This window comes from Aythya marila (assembly GCF_965140915.1).
Source record: "Aythya marila genome assembly, chromosome: 2".
NCBI classification, from domain to species: Eukaryota; Metazoa; Chordata; class Aves; order Anseriformes; family Anatidae; genus Aythya; species Aythya marila.
In genome coordinates this window covers 84,061,786-84,079,302 of record NC_139043.1, presented here as the reverse complement: position 1 = coordinate 84,079,302, position 17,517 = coordinate 84,061,786, and positions in this window count along the sequence as shown.

Here is a 17,517-nt window from a genome sequence, read left to right as displayed (position 1 = left end):
TGTTCAGCCCTTGTGCCAGGACTTGACTGACAGCAACAAGGGCCCACTTCAGGTTCTAGAAGTCCCTAACAAAACGTTGGCTTGCAAAGGCTAGGGGAAATTAAATTAAACTGGCACTTGCTCAATGACCTAATCTTCCTCACTTGCGAGCAATGAATTAGCTGGCTTAGAACAAAGAGCAGAGCGTAAAGGAAGAGCAAGAAAAATGTAATGGGAAACATTACATTTAGATGTAGATGTATATTAACTAAATATTCATTCCCCAAAGTGTATCCACAGCTATTTACAGTTCACTGCAGTGCCCCATGAAGCAGTTGCTTCCCATCTCCTGCAGCAAACTCTTGCCCACACTTTGGGGCTGTGAAGCCCCTGGGCTCTGTGCCAGGTCCAGCAGGAGAACCCCTGCAGCACTCATGTCCTCCGAAGCCCCACGACACACCCCAGTTGAGCTGCTCTGCTCACAGCCTGGCTCTCAGCTTCCATCCTCAGGCACTCCTGCCTCTCAGCAGAAATACACGTCCTTGGCAGGCCACCCTGTTTCTGCAACCTTCTGCTTTGCACCATCCTGCTGCAAACTGCCTTAGCTTACTTGATGTGACCACTTACCACCTCAGGAACACGTAGTTCAGGCTTTTATTATTGCAGTTATAATGTTTATTTAACTTTATGGCTCTTTCCTTTAGTGGAAGCATTCCCACATATATTAAAAGAAGCCGTGCTCCATGGATCTGTTTTATTAATCACTTCTCTCCATCAGATGTCAGCAGGAGAGGTTTTTCTATGTTTTCAGGCATCAGCCACTGTAGGCTCCTGTGCAGAATCCAGGTGGACAAGCAGGGGCTATCTCTACACGAAAAGCAAGAGAGCATACAGGTATCACCACCTGTGTTTTAGGGCTTCAGTCCACATGCAGATGAGACTGTCACACCAGACAAACCCATTCTTCAAAGTCAGAGGTAACGCCACCTCCAAATTCCAGAAGACAAAAAAAAAAAAAAAAAAAAAAAAAAAAAGAAAAGAGCAAAGGTGGCTGGTTTTGCTTGAGAAGATCTTATTGACAGCAGCAGTTATGAAATCTGAAGCCCAGGACCCACTGATGTCAGAGCAGTGACTTTGCAGCTCACCAGAGGCTGCTGCACAGACTAGACATGAGCCTCCAGGCAACGCAAAGTGTAAGGACTTGAAGTTTATGGGATGACAATTTTTTTAATCTTACCTGCTACTGTTGGATTTGCTTCTGAGAGAAAAGGAGAAGGCTTTGTCAGGAGCAACTTGGAAGAGGTCACTGAGTTTTGGGAATGCTCTTGATCTGGGTTCAATGCTTTGAAAGAGAGCAAGCGTATCTCTCGGTTACCATTCAGCAAGAGCACAGGGCAAAGGGATGGAGGATGAGCTGTACATGTCCAAAAGAAAGGCTGGAGACCTCCAGGTATGTTTTTTTGGGGGGGAAGCAGTGCTGCTTCCAAGACACCTATGGAGCAAGGACATGTAAATTGAAGCCTAATGGGACACAGGCCCTTCAGCATTTACCAGCTCATGCTCCAAACTGCATGTGACAGGACTCCAGATGGTGTGCAAATGTGAAGGGGATTTGCCTGGACCTTTTCCTGCAGTCAATTCCCCAGGCAGCTTTTAAACTCAGAAAAGCCTAGGTTCATTGCAACGCAAACTACACTGCTTACACTTGTGAATGGAGAAAGCACAAAGGTACTGGGGTTGCAACCCAGAAAGAGGGTGGAAAAGGGGATCCACAGAAGGGTCTACATTCTGCAGAAGTCAGGAAGCATGCAGTCCATGCTGTGCCGTTTCTTCACATAACTATAAGATTTCAACTGCTATTAGTTTAGGAGCTGGAAATATTTCCCCAAGTAGTTCTTAATGTCTCAATAACTGGGTTTTGTTTATTTTTTTTAGAGAAATGTTTCTTGTTTTAATTAAACTCAAAATGTTGGTTGCATGACTGGTTTTCAATTCCTTCGTTCCTTCCACACTGCGTTTCTAAAGAGATCTTTCTCTGAGCAGCCTCACAATGTCTTCATCTTCATGTTGCAAGGCTGTGGTAATTAGCTGGAGCATTGCTGAGTTTGTGGAAATCTTGTGAGTAAAGTCATTATAACAGAGTTTAGTGTTTCAGCCTATTGCTTTTATTTGCAAGATTATTGGCTTGATAAAAGAAAGAGATTTTGACAAGGCGATGGCTGTAGATACTTGAAAAAACATCTCCAAATTCTTTTCTTAGTTAAGTGTACAGTACAGTCCCTTATTTGAGGAGCATTGTGACACTGTGGGTAGGAAGTTCAGGGAGATGGTGGCAAGTAGCTTAAATAATAAAGCACACACTGTCACCAATTTAGTTATGAGTCTCCAGCTGTGGCTAACCTCATATATTTGCATCTTGTTACCACTTTTTGTGGGTTCACATTTCTTTTTATTTATTTATTTATTTATTAAAAAGGAATTCAGGAATTGCCTACTCTATTCTACTTAGCACTGATTCAGAAAACTTATGGATGCCCCCTCCCTGGAATTGTGCAAGGCCAGGTTGGATGGGGATTTGAGCAACCTGTTCCAGTGGGAGGTGTCCCTGCCTTTGACAGGGTTGAAATTAGATGATCTTTAAGGTCCCTTCCAACCCAATACCATTCTGTGATGCTATGATTCCATGAAAAAAAAAAAAAAAAAAAAAAAAAAAGTTATAGATTTCAAAAACATAAGCAACAAATCAGTGTTATTAATTAAAGCACAAACTTAAAGGTCTTCAGAAACAATGTCCTCAGCTCCCTCCTTTGAAAAGTGCAGTCTCAGAGAGGTAAATCCTTTCTGGGCAAGGCAGGCATCTGCCAAAGCAGCTGTCTGCATAGACTATTTAGAGTGAAATATTTTGATAAAGTAGGTAATAAACTGGTGCTGGAATAGGTACAATAACAAAAGAAAGGTGGACATGTTAGCAATAAAAGCCAGCTGATGGGAAAGCCAAACAATTGGTGCATGAGTTAGAGTCTGACTTAGAAATATACCAGGTGTTAATGTGCTCCAGTGACTGAAATGACTTTTGAACCAAAAAGGTGTGAAAAATTTGGGCCAGGATAGGGATGGCTGCCTGCCTAACTTCCACCTTACACATCTGATGATGTGAGAAGAAAGATGATGAAAGATCAGCTTGGATTCAGTATTGGAACATGAATTCAAAATTAATGTTTTAATTTCCAGTAATGATATCCAAGGCTATGTGATGGTGTTTAAATAAGAGAGTCTGTACACCAGACTTGTTCATTTATCTTGGTAAGAGGGTAAATGGTGGGAGCCAAAGACAATTTATCAGTGTATTTTCTAAAACCTGTTTATTTCGCATATGAATTTATTTCAGACCTGAAAGTCCTTATGGCTAAATAAAATAACTCAGTGCAACAGTGAAGTATTCAAATAATTTTCTGCAAATAATTTTACGACAATTGTAGCTCTTTTTCTGCTAGCAAATTATTTGCCAACAGGCTATGAATTTTGAGTTTGTTCCAAAACAATTTTCAACACATTTCTTGCATATAATTTTTGTCAGCTTGCCATGATGAGTATTCACTGTTTATTTGTGCCATATGAATATTCATTCAAATTTGCAATGATGTTTTTCTCTACTGATTTGGCAACAATCATGTACGCAAATAATTCATTGAACAGTTGTAATTTTTAAATAAAGCCTTGGTCTGAAGTCTACCAAGAGCATTGCAGCACTGCGAATCAGCTGCAAGAGACGGGGTTCTTTTGTCCAGATGCTCAAAAGCATTTGCATTAGTACGTTTGAAGTTTGGCTCTTGATAAAGCCCTGTGAAACTACCGTCCTCAACTTGTCACCTCAGCGTTACAGCACAGACTCCAGCCACAGCTTTCTGCGACTGTTGAAGTCTGAGCTACAGATTTCATAGCTTATTCACAGACTGGATAATCTATTATACACAAGCTGTGGTAAAACCTTGCCCTGTAGAGGCACGGCTGTGTCAAGTGTTCCATGTTTATGCAAGATGCAAGTTTTCAACTAAAGCTCTTAAAGGGAACTGGCTGGTTAGCAAGGGGACTGGAAAACAACATAATACAGCATAATGAGGATAATGTGTTGATTATGTGCAGTGACGATGATTTCAATTGTCCAATTTCATGATAGAAAAAAGAAAATATAAAAGTGAAAATGGATTTTGAAATGGAAATGGATTTCAGAAATAAGAAATTTTCCGTGTTCCATTGCCTCCTGTATTCTTACTATACTTGCATACTTTGTTTTTTATTTTAAAACAGAAGAGAAAGTAATTAAAAGTACATTTGTGTGCAACACTTTTTCTGCTGCCTTCACCATTTTTTTATGTCTCTCAAGCCAACAGAGAAGCCATAAGGTGATTGTGAGGCTTTTCTTGTGATTTTGACTTGGTAATCACATAGCATCATGGTAGCCTTTTCAAAAACGTTTTCTATCTCAACAAAGTGTTGATAAAAAAAGATAGTAAAAGTGATACACAGATATTGTAAAAGGGTAGTGAGGTTCAATCATTTATGTGATAAAATTTTGGGGCAGTATATTGTGAGCTCCTCTGCAGTGATTCATTCTAAAGCTACTTTCCAGTTTACAGTCTCCATGATTGAGTGGAATAAAACCTGGAAATAGAATGAAAATAAAGGACTTCATCACTTTGGATTATATTTAATGTTTGGAAGACTGAGAAATTTATCATATAGCCAGAATAAAGAGTTTCTTTTTTCATAATTGTTCTGTCTGATAAGGTATATCTGAAACGGAACATTTTGGAAGCAAAGCAAATACATTACAATTACTGTTTAAGGTATCCTTTGTTCACCTCATTGCTCTTTTGTTAAAAGGAAAAATCATTAAGTCTGATGGTCAGATTCGTTGCTATACTCTGCAGATAAAAGGGAACAATAAGCATGGCTTGACTAAATGTTTAACATAATTTACATTTTACTTGGAATAATGGATCTAATTGCTTAATCTCCTGTTCAATATCCCACCTCATTCTTAAAGCAGAGAGCAACTGGTACTCAAAACAAGCAGTGGTTCTGGAGCTGGCAGTGGGACATCAGCTATGTGTAGGTCTGAAGATGTGTAGTTATACGTTTATATACACTTATACATGCACACTTACATATAAATCTGTGTGTTTGTGTGCATATGCATGCAGAAGAACCTATGCATGCAGATTCTAGATCTCCAAAATAAAAATAAAAATTAACCAGACAACACTTTTGGAGAGTTATAACTGATTTCAATACTAATATTTCCTTCTATTTATTTGTTTTAAATAGGCATGCAATTTCCTGTCTGAACCTCTCCTAGTCACATTATTTTGCCAGACAAAGACAAAATTTATCTTCTTTATTTTCTATTCCATGTTCTTTCTCAAAGAAGAATCTCAATTTCCTTCTTCAATATAGATATCTACTTCAAAATTATTATTATTTTTCCCTGGAAATTCTGCATTCCTGGCAGACCTGCACCCTATAATGCAGCTACTTTGCAGTTTTAAATTCTTCTCCACCCTCTACACACATTGGTCACATTCCCCTCTGCACCATGGATCTCACTCAGTTTATCTTGGGCAGAATGATGAATTTGCCCTGTAGACAGGGAGTCAATTCTTAAAATGAAGTTAGGTGTTCATTAAGAGCAATGATGAAGTGATGCAATTGCAACTGCCTCCTAGCAGCGTGCACAGGCTGCTTCCCTCGTGGCTGCCTTAGACCTGGCCTCTCCTCTCCCATTCTGGTGCAGCTCCACAGATGATTTGAAAAACATTTTGTCAGGACTCGGATTTCTCTTGGTGGTCCTACCATCAGTGTATCACTGCCCTATCTATACAACACTACTGTGAAACCACTTGTGTAGCAATGTATTTAATATTTTGAAATGGGGTGATGAGCCTTGAAACAGCATTTCAAAAGCATTTTATTGACCAGCACTATTAGTGTGGTGGTGGCAATATAGTCTTTTAGTTAATTAGCTTTGTTAGACATCCCATAATCCTCCTTCCAAGAAAGAAAAATGCCCTGGAGAAGTTTTTCATATGCTTTGGAACAGAATTAGTGAACATTTGGGCAATATTTTATGCATTGTTTTATGTGAGATAAACTTGTCTTGGACAAATTGATCATAAAATCTGAGTAAAACCTGCATGAACCTATGGACTCCTGCTTCTGTACTGGGAGGAGCAAGGAACAAGCTCAATAACAATAGCTCAGCTGACCTGTTGGAGCTTGTGTGAGGAGCAATGGCAATGCCCGAACTCTTCCCTTCTCCAATGAGAAGAGGAAAAGCTCCATCATTTGAAGTGGTCGATTCAGTAAGGTTGAATGGTGAATGACTTCCCCCAGTTCTCCCACACAATTGTATTAAGAGACAACCAGTTAACAGTTCACATGGATCTTTCAATTAAAAAAAAAGGTGTTTTTTTTTATTTATTTTTCCAGAAATAAAAATTGTTCTCATTAACACAGTAGTTAATTCTTCAAAGCATATGTTCAGAAAGTTTAGTAAAATCTATTTCTGTGCAAATGATGTGAGACTTTTGCAAAGTGTTGTAGAAAAAAAAAAAAAAAATACAAAAGAAAGCACAAGCTTCTGTCTTCTCACAATTATATCGGAGCCTCCAGAACTTCATTGACTTAATTGATGTTGAGGAGTGTTTGAACAGTTGTGAGTAGGCTCAGACTTACAGATGGTGGTGTCTCTGGTCTAAATGACATATCTTGCCATAATCGAGATTTTTAAATTATGGAGTATAAATAAGCATGAGAAACAAAGACAGTCTACATTGCCAAGCAGAGGCTATGGGGTGTGCTGCGGTGTCCATCTTCCCAGCTCTTGTTATTGCTCCCATTAGCTGTTGTTTAGAAACTCATTGTGGATTTGCCCCTGACTCTGTGCATGGTTCTTGTTTTGGAAGGGAACTAGGATGTGGAAGCATCTTCTTCCTATGAAACAGCGATGGACCCCAGGGAGCAGGATGGGGGCATACCACAAGTATGTTAGGTTAGTCTGGGTGCTGTGACTATCATTTCCTGGTTTTAGTATTGATCTTTGCAATCTTGATGGACCAAATCTCCATCTGTGACATCATTATGAATCTGGAGATAACACGCATAAAGGTCCAATTGGATTGGATCACTAACTACACCACAATTGTGCTAAGCCAGCAGCTGAGATAAATACTTCAATGCCAAATATGCTAATACATGCTCACACGCAAAAACTATGACTATATGTATATAATATAACACGCACAAACGACAAGACGTGATTACGTAATTGCACTCAAATTCTTAAAAGAGTCTGCACTTAATTAATTTTACTTTCACTCAGTCTTTATGAATTTCATCTTTAACCTTCACAGTCAAAGTTATGGCTCAAATCTTTTGGCTGTTTTATTTAAAAAAAAAACAACAACAACAAAAACTATGTTATAATGTTGAGAACTTTTTTTTTTTTTCCCTTAAAAAGGCAATTTTGCATTCTAACTGAGGTTATTATTTATAGATTCCAAGCCAGGTGCTGTAAGTAGATATCAAGATGCTATGATAAAAAATGCAAATAAAATTTGAGAGAGCAGATACTGTTCTCGAAGAATGAGAAACTAAATTTTAAAGATTTCGGTGTCTTTTGTTTGTTTGTTCTCTTCAAGAACTGCTCCAACATGGCTCCGTACCATGGGGTCCATCCCCCAGGAGCAAACTGCTCCAGCACAGGTCCCCCACGGGCGGCAGTGCCCCAGACCCCCTCCTCTAGGTGTCTTAGGGTGTGCACTGGGTGTCTTAGGCAGGCAGGAGCTTCCCCCTGGAAATGCCCCAGGAGGCTCCCAGTCAGGAGCTACTTGTGATTCTTCCAGCCAGACAGGAGAGCTCTTCCTCTGAACAAGGAAGCAGAGAAGCCACAAAAATGTTGAGAAGGTTTCTCCTGAACACTAGCGAAGAGAGCAAGGGTGAACCTCAGACTGACCCCCACCACCCCTCCACCTCCAGGCCCCGAGGACCTTGGCAGCCCTCCCACAGACTGCCCGTGTTGTGGCGGCACAGTAGTGCAGAGATTAGGACCAATCCTCCCCCATGCCTTGGGGCACAAGCGATGGCACCTCTTCATGCTCTGGGGGCAGGGGTAGGTGTGGGAGATGGCCCCTGAGAAGGGGTCCCACAGCACTTGAGCATCAGCAGAGCTTTTATTGACCTGGCGCTGCCTGGCCATGCCTCCCTTGCCCATCTGCAGGGTGTCTGGGTGCTTTGCCCCCTCTCAGATGCTGTCAGCATGGTGGGCTGCACCACTCTCAGGGAGCCCGGTCAGTGGCAGCGGGGTAGTGGAGGCCCTGCCCCTCCAGAAACACTGCTGCCACCGTCTTGTGGCACAGGGAGCCCAGGCACAGGATGAGGAGGGGGCTGGAGGGCAGGCCCTGTGCCTGAGGGGCAGCCTGTCTCTCTGGCAGGCAAAATGGCCAGGGAGAGCCATCCCCAGGAGAGGGGCCCTCTGCCCCCCGACCCTCCTCCTCCTGCCTCGTGAGGGCGTCTTTCAGGCCACCGACACCTCTCCCAACACAGCCACGTCTGGCCATGCCTTGGCCACCGTCACAGAGGCTTCCTGATGTCACAGTGGCATCTGCCCCCCGGATTGTTCTGGGCCCTATAAAAGGCCCCTGCGCAGGGCCCACCACTCGCTGAGCTTCCAGGCCCTCTTACAGCCATCATGGATGGGAGAAAGAGGACCTGGAGCAAATGCTGCCCACGCTTGCGTGGGTCCCAGGAGGATTCATTCCTCAAAGCAAAGAGAATGCTTCTGATGAAGACCGGTGCCCATGGCATAGGAGCGGTGCCCTGCGCTGTGGAGCCCATGGAGGTGGATCCACCTCCGGATGAAGACCTGATGGAGGTGGATCCACCTCCAGATGAGGCAATGGAGGTTGATGTGCCTGGGCTCCCTGCCGCCAAGATCCATCGGCGGCACCGCAGGAGCAGCCAACCAGCTCCGTATGCACGGCCCGGCCGCCGTGCCTCATAGCACGGCCATCCTTCCCTTCCCTTTCCTGTCCCCCATCCTCTATCCCCCACCCCCACCTCGTCCAGAGGTGTCATCTCTTCTGCACGGAGTCTCAAGGAGTGGACGAGAGGGGACTTGGCTTCCTCTGGGATGCTGCACCAGGGCGGCAGAAGGAACCCCTCAGAGAGCCACGGTGGACCTTGGGACCTGGAGCCCGGCGATGTCTCTGTCTGAGGACAAGAAGGCTGCCCCATGGCTGCTTGAAGAGGAAGCCGCACTTTCCATGGCAAAGCACAAAGAAGAGCTGCAGATCAGCCAAAGCTGTTAGGGAGACAGCTGCTCCTCTGAAGAAGCAGAAGACTTCTTGTCTGCCGGGAAGAGGTGCTGGAGCGCAGCGTCACTGTTTATTCAGAGAAGAACAAATAAGAGCTTCATTAGGAGCTCTTCCAAGACCGGGCAATAAACAGCAATAAAAAATAAAATAAAAAGGTGGTAAAAAATAACAGAGAGCCACTTTCTTCTTTGGGGACAATTTAGTGACTGCGTCTGTACTGCTGCGTCCCCTTCTGGTGTTCCCAGTAGAGGAAAGATACTGATGTGTGAGCAGTGTGTGTAGTGTAGTGTGCCCAGCCCAGGGCATTCAAGACAGCCTGGGCCCGGGGCACACGGCATACAAGGGCAGGCTGAGGGAACTCCTTGGGTCAGCATTAAGGATGGGGGGGGGAAGGTGCTTTTGGTTTCTTTCCTTTGTTTCTCACTTCTCTAGCTTGTTAGTAATAAGCAATAAATCTTACTATCTCCCTATGCCGAGTCTGTTTTGCCCATTACAATAATTACTGCGTGATCTGCTTGTCCTTATCTCAACCTTTGGGCCCTTTTCATCATATTTTCTCCCCATTCCAATTTGAGGAGGGGGCGTGAGAGAGCGGCTGTTGTGGAGCTCGGCTGCCCACTCGAGCGGAACCACAACACAAGCAGATCTGCAACCCTGGACTTCAGTAGGGCTGACTTTGGCCTTTTTAAGCTTGTTGCTAGGGGCAATCCCATGGGACAAAGGAAAGAAAAGGGGCCCAAGATAGCTGGTTAGCGTTCAAGGACTGCTTCTTCCAAGCCTAAGAACAGAGCATCCCAACAGGTAGGAAGTCAGGAAAGAGAGCCAGGAGACCTGCATGGTTAAACAGGGAACTATGGGCAAACTCAAGTGGAAGAGGAGAGGCTACGCATCATGGAAAGAGGGGCTAGCCACTTGGGAGGAATATAAGGCTGTTGTCAGAGGATGTAGGGAGGCAACTACGAAAGCTAAGGCCTCCTTAGAGGGGTCAAGAACCTTGTGAGAGGGGTCAAGGACAACAGGAAGAGCTTCTTCAAATACACTGCAGATAAAACTAACAGTAGAGGCAATGTAGGCCCACTAATGAATAAGGTGGGTGCCCTGGTGACAGAAGATAAAGAGAAGGCAGTTACTGAATGCCTTCTTTGTCCCTGTCTGTAATGCCAGAGGCTGTCCTGAAGAGACTTGTGCCCCTGTGGCCCCAGAGGAAGTCAGAATAAAGGAGTTTGCCTTGGTTGATGAGGGCTGGGTTAAGGACTGATAAAGCAAGCTGGACATCCATAAGTCCATGGGTCCTGAGGGGATGCACCCACAGGTGCTGAGGGAGCTGGCAGAAGTCATTGCTAGGCCACTCTCCATCGTCTTTGGTAAGTCGTGGGGAATGGGAGAGGTGTCTGAGGACTGGAGGAAAGCAAATGTCACTCTGGTCTTCAAAGAGGGCAAGAAGGAGGACCCGGTTAACGATATACTGGTTAGCCTCACCTCCATCCCTGGTAAGGTGATGGAACAACTTCTCCTTGGTGTTGTCTCTAGTCATATCAAGGATGAGAGGGTCATTAGGGGCAGTCAACATGGCTTCACCAAGGGAAAGTTGTGCTTGTCACCAACCTGATAGCTTTTTATGAGGATATAACCGGGTGGATAGATGATGGAAAGGCAGTGGATGTGGTGTATCTTGATTTCAGTAAAGCCTTTGACACCGTATCCCACAGCATCCTCACAGCTAAACTGAGGCAGTGTGGTCTGGACAATTGGGTAGTGAGATGGACTGTTAGCTGTCTGAAGGGAAGAAGCCAGAGGGTTGTGGTCAATGGGACAGAGTCGAGTTGGAGTCCTGTATCCAGTGGGATTACTCAAGGGTTGGTACTGGGACTAGTGTTGTTCATTATAGCACTGGAACAGGCTGCCCAGGGGAGCTGTGGAGTCTCCTTCTCTAGTGACATTCAAAACCTGCCTGGATGTGTTCTTGAATGACATAATTTAGGTGTTCCTGTTCCGGCAGGGGGATTGTACTAGATGATCGTTCAAGGTCCCTTCCAATCCTTCACATTCTGTGATTCTTTGTGTAATTTGAAGCAAAATCTTTTATTGGTCTCAACATTAAAAATTTCCATTCTATGGTCAAATATGTTCAAAATGTCAGACAATAACTACTTGCATCAAGATGCTACCTGTTCTCAGTATAATATACTTCAGATGTCAGAGAAAGTACTGCTTGGTCAGTCTGAAAGCTGTAAAATTCACAACAGAGAAATTACAAGTTGCTTTACTGAGCAGTGTCCAATATTACAACTAAGGCGGCATAAAAGCAACAAAGGAAAATGTCACCACATTGATATACACCCAGCAGAGCTGTGGTGCACTGACTTGTTCCAGGCCAGATCTCCACAGTCTTTTTGCACCCTCTACTAGGTTAGAACATTATGAAACAAGGATGTCATACAACAGTTTTTGAGGCTAAATATTATGTCTGTCATTCAGGCTCTGGGAAGTGAATAATATCACTTTCAGGGGAGAAGAAATGTTATGACTGGAAACTCCACTGATTTACCTGGCAGTGCTGAGGGAGAAGAAACTGGAGAAACTCTGTACTACCTTCAGGGTATGGAGGCATGTTATGCAACTCGATAACAGAGCCAGAAGTTAGGGCTCTGATCCTGGAAATAGTTCACAGCCCTGTGCACCTGAGCATCTGTGAACGGCCACACTGAGCTGTGGGTCTCTGAACATAGGCAGTGGTACTCATATACAGAAATGCCTTCAGGATCAGGCCCAAATGATCAGAGAAGTCGTGTTTCTAAGGCCTAGTTCTAATCATCAGAAGACAAGTTGAAACTGAGCAGTACTGCTGTCCTAATAATACAGTGAATGTGGTTATCTACCACCCTGTAATTGTCTAAATCACAATAAAAATAAAAACAGGTCTAAACAACATTTTTCTTTTTCTTTTCCAAAATATCTCTTATTTCATTTCCACCTCACTGACCCTGTAAGCTGTTTCATTTTCATATTTTGCCAGACCTCTATGTCCTCTTGGAGAGAAATAACTGTTCTCAAATTGTGAGGGCTTGAACAGTTTCTGTTTGCTGATTAAAACTGGAAAACGTCAACCCTGACTTTAGTCCTTTAAAAATTAATCTTTTATGCACTTCTGTTGTTGTTTTTGTTGTTAAAATATTCCAAGTACACCTCCAAAATCTCCTAAAAGTTAAATTAACATCTGGTGAAGGAACTACCATGCCAACTTTTATCCTCATGGCAATGCATATTTTAGCCCAAAATTCACCTCAAAATAAAAAAGCAGAGGGGACAGCAGCGATTCAAGACCTGTCAGGTTATGCTTACCTGTCAGGTTTCTTCGTATCATCTGCCAACTAATTAAGGTAACCTTGTCACAGAATTAAATTAACACTCAAGTGAAATGACAGAGCTTTAGATGTCCTGGTTAGAGGTTAGCCCATTTCTCTTTTCTGCAAGTGGCTGTTGCACACATGCTTTCTGATGTCCCACTGAAATTTCATTGCAATGCTGAGTCTTTTTAAACATTAATACCTTTTCCTCTAGTCTTCAGCGAACCATTTTTTATCTGCTTTCTTGTTGAATTTTATGTATAGTAGCCAGACAGAACATCTTGGGTAGCAAAACCACAGGACAGCAAGGCAGGACATGGTACCCAGTTTCTCTGTTTTTACTACAGACACACTCTGCAGACATCAGCTGCTTGATTGAAGACATTAAAAAAAATATTGTCAAAGTCATATTTGTCAAAGTCACGTGAGATCTTTGAAAAAAATATCTGACCATGAAATTTTTATTAGAAACTTTAAAGTGCTGAATATTTTACAAGATTTGTTATATGATTGGTAAGTTTACCTGTGTGCATTGTAGTATCTTGATTCTTCATCCATATAGCAGTGTGTTGATTCCTACGGATGTTTGGAGCAAAGGAAGCTATTGCTACGTACATGTAGAATGATCAGAAAGTAGTGACTGAGGTTTTGGATGGCTTCGCAAAAGATAAAGCCTCTCATCTCCTAAGCATGTGTAATTTGAAAGGGAATTTATGCTTTCAAGTCAACTTGGAAAAATCACTGAGACAAACACACCAAATGGATAAAACTACATCCTAGTGCATACATGCAATGCCTGCTTTACATGTGATTTTAACAGCAGAACAGAGATGTGTTTAATACAATTAAGGTAAAGGGAACACGGTAATAAATATAGAAAGATTTCTGAAAATTGTGTGAAAAGTCACCTGTACTAAAAGTGGAGCTTAATTGTATAATAAAGTAGACTTATTTATGAAAAACTCAAGTAAAAGAACCTGTTTAGTTGGAAAGACAGTACAATCACATGAACAGTGAAAAAATGACAAGAGAAAAAGGAAGCCAAAGAAGCAGTGTCAGCTCAAAGTAGAGTTAGCTGTGAATTTTATAACTCTCCAGAGAAGGGAGGACTCAAGAGATAGAAAAAAATCACTTGCAAGCTCATCCAGGCACGAGAACAAATGGTAAGAGATACAAACAGTCTTGCTTACGTTAGAGGTAAATAAGGTATATTGGAAATGAATGCTGAATTAATTAGCAGTGCTTGGAGCGATTATTTTGCAAGAGTGCAACATGAAGAGAACGCAAGAGAGGAATTAAATCATGTAAATCCAACTGGGATGAGATTGGTTGTATTTAGAAGGAGCAAGTCATAAAAGCAGGTAGGGAAATGAAAATGAGGAAAGTATCTTGATGAAGTGCCAATACATTTGCTGAAGTGACTTGTTATGGAAGGCATGTTTGATTGCTTTCCTAAGTCAGAGAAAGTACTAAACAAGTGTTGTAAAAGCTTTGCAGAGCTTATATTTAAATGTGGAGAAGTATTAAGCTCAGCACAAATTACCCAGTGAAATGGTGCTGTAGAATATGAAGCCTTGGCATAGATTACTGAAAGCATCTGGAGAGACTGAAATTTAGAGGTGTTAGACAGTTTCACGGTAGGAAAGAATGGAGTTAAAGGAAAGCTTGCTGAATGTATTTTCTTGGAAATTTAAATAAAAAAGGTAGCTACTGGAATGGTCTTTGTACAAATAGAAAAGGCACACAGACATGTAATAAGAATGAGCAAGCTGGTTTGGAGAATTTGTGTATGCTGTCTCTGGCAAAAAAAAAGGTACTCAAAAGTGAGAAAATATGAAGGGTACTACCATAGGATATGATGTCATTTAATGAGATGTGCAACAGCTTGTGATATCGTATTAGGTAAATGTTGTCAATGGTAACATTTTCTTACTTAAGCAGGAGTTAGAATGATTGTTGGTAAGACTGAAGCCTCAGTAGGTGGTGAAAGGTATCCTCCTCAGAGGAAACAGAGGACAAGACCTTAGAGGAAGCTAATAATAAAAGCCTTTCCTTCTTTCAAGGGCATGCTGACTAAATTCTAATATCTTTCTTCTTGCTTTTTTATTGCACCTCAGGTCTGTGGTGTGACTCTCTTCTTTCAAGAGTCTTGGCTAGTCACAGTGTGGGAAATCAGTATGCCTCAATTTCTGGAAATTCAATTGATGAAATGTAAAATTCAATCTACTTTGGTTAGCCATCTTCAAAAGGTTAGCTGCTATATGAAAGGCTATAAGGAATGAATAGGGCATTTTAGCGCAGGTTGTTACAATCAAAGTCATGCTGGGGAAAAAAAGGCTGAGCTTTGCTAGTGGGGCATATAAGCAACTCAGGACAGTATTAGTAGGTTAGTTCTAATACTACAGTGAAGTTACAGTTGTAGGAGGGATTATAGACCTTACATTCAGACAAGATTTACCAGGAAGTAAATTTGCAAGAGATGCTTCTCTACAGATATGGTAAAGTAACCTCCAGATGTCAGTAACCCCATCCAAGGAAAACTGCAAAGAAAGAACGTTCATAACTTTAGTCTCTTCTCTGAAATGTCTGTCATTATTAAAAAAAAAAAAAAAAAAAAAGTACAAAAAAAAGTACTATGGCATTTGAGAATAAAAACAGAGATAACTTATTAGACACCTACTCAAACATAAGCAAATAACCTATATTGTACGTATGTTCAGATTTCTACATCTTTTCACAGGAAATGTATGACTATGTATGTAAAGCATATATATAGATAGACACTAGAGCATATCTTTGGTTCTCCCACCTCACCTTTTGAAGCAAAGGGCTTTATTCTAACACCTTCAGTGCTCAAGTTTATGACTACATGGATGTGATTATAGCCATCAGTCAGGCAGCATGTTAAATCCTTCATAAGACAGACGTCATATTGCTCATTCTACCACTTTTACTTATAGACTAAGGAGGTTAAATCTAGGTCTAGCAGTTGGACTTTTCATTTGGAGAGTCCACATCTCTTATTCAGTCCTTGACTTGTTCTGAATACTGCCAACAAATATTGGCTTTGTGATGCTTATTTTTTGTGTGTTGTGGTTTTGAGTGATTTAGAGTAATCCATGTTCTTCCAGCTCAGCTCTACAGATACAGAACATGTCATGTATTCTCATAATGATGTTGTTTTACAGATATCTGTTGGAAGATAAAAGCCTTTTAAACAGAATGCTCTCTTCAAGCAGTTAAGGCCAGGTTGGATGGGGCTTTGAGCAACCTGCTCTAGTGGAAGGTGTCCCTGCCCATGGCAGGAGATTTGGAACTGGGTGATCCTTAAGGTCCCTTCCAACCCAGACCATTCTGTGCTTCTATGTGTCTATTAACCCAGTGACTAGCTACTGCCTTGTTAGTTCTGTAATAAGTTATATATTATTTTGGTCTCTGTAATTATTTTCTCTGTGTTAGGCTAGCTTACAGTTGGCATCAAAAGCCATGGACTGTGCTCACACTGTTTTTTTGTGAGAAAAAACTATTCCTTAATGAACAAATCTCAGAAGCAAAGTTGAATTTAGTCAGAGTGCCCCTGAAGGAAGAAAAGGCTTTTATGAAAAACTCTAGGTTACATTTATGTTTCTAAACATTAAAAAAAAAAAAAAAAGCAAGAAAAAAAAAAAGAAGCTCAATTTAATTTATTTTAAAGTGGATACTTAAATGCCTCCTGCATGTCTGGAAAGTCCTAGACAAGAGATGCTCCCTGCAACACAAGATGTTTACTGACTTTGATTGATCAGAAGAACAAAGTAGTTCTGAAACCAAGTTTTAACCAGGATGAAGATCCTTAGGCACCCTCTGATGTAAATCCAGTTTTAGGATCTCATTTTTACTTTTGTGAAGACAATTATGATAGTTTTACAATACGCACAGCTCCAGAATCTATTGGGCTATATGAATTGATCACACGTCACACCTGATGTTTCTGAAAAGCAATAGAAAGCCAGTTATGCACTATTTGATTATTGCTGTAACGCATAAACGTCTTCAGTGAATTAACAGAAATTGCAGACAAATATTTTGTTTCCAGAAAAAAAAATCAATAGAATCCATATTTTGCTACATAGCTCTATAATAATGAAGGAAATTAAATAAGTAAATATTGCAAATAAGTTATCAAACACATAAAAATAGAGGCAATCATCCTTTCAGGGGATAATGACAACAGCATAAAGAGAACAAAGAAGAAAAATAGTATATGGTCTTGTCTGTCCACAGTGAATTCTATCTACATTTTAAAGCACCTGTCTAATCTGCATCAGATTCAGCCAGACACAGCCAAATGATCCTATCGTTCTGCTTTTAGAAAATGGAGGTCAAGAGGAAAGGTTGAAGATAGCAAAATCGCTTCCTGCTGAAGCGCAATACTTTTATTGTCACCTGGAGATCCCTGCCGCCTGAGCTCGCCTTAAACTTTTGCTCCACAGAGCACTGAGTCTTTTCCTGTCATCCTCCAGCAGGAAGGAATGACATGTGGCATTCTCCCCTCCTGAAAGCTTTCTGTTTTATTAGATCTGACCCCGAATTAACACGTGCTGAAGGATTTTTTCATTTTCAGCAAAGTAAGCCAAACCCAAAGTTGAGCACATCTGTGGCTTTGACAGCTGAGAGCTGACTGAAACAATATCTCATTAAAATGATTAAAATTTGAAGTCCTCACCTATAAATTCACTGTTGCAGGCGTGGTAAGGAGAAGAAGCAACTCACCTTCTGGTGGATTTTCGTTCTGGAATGGGCACAGACACCGCGCTGTTTTGCAGGTCTTGGTCCTG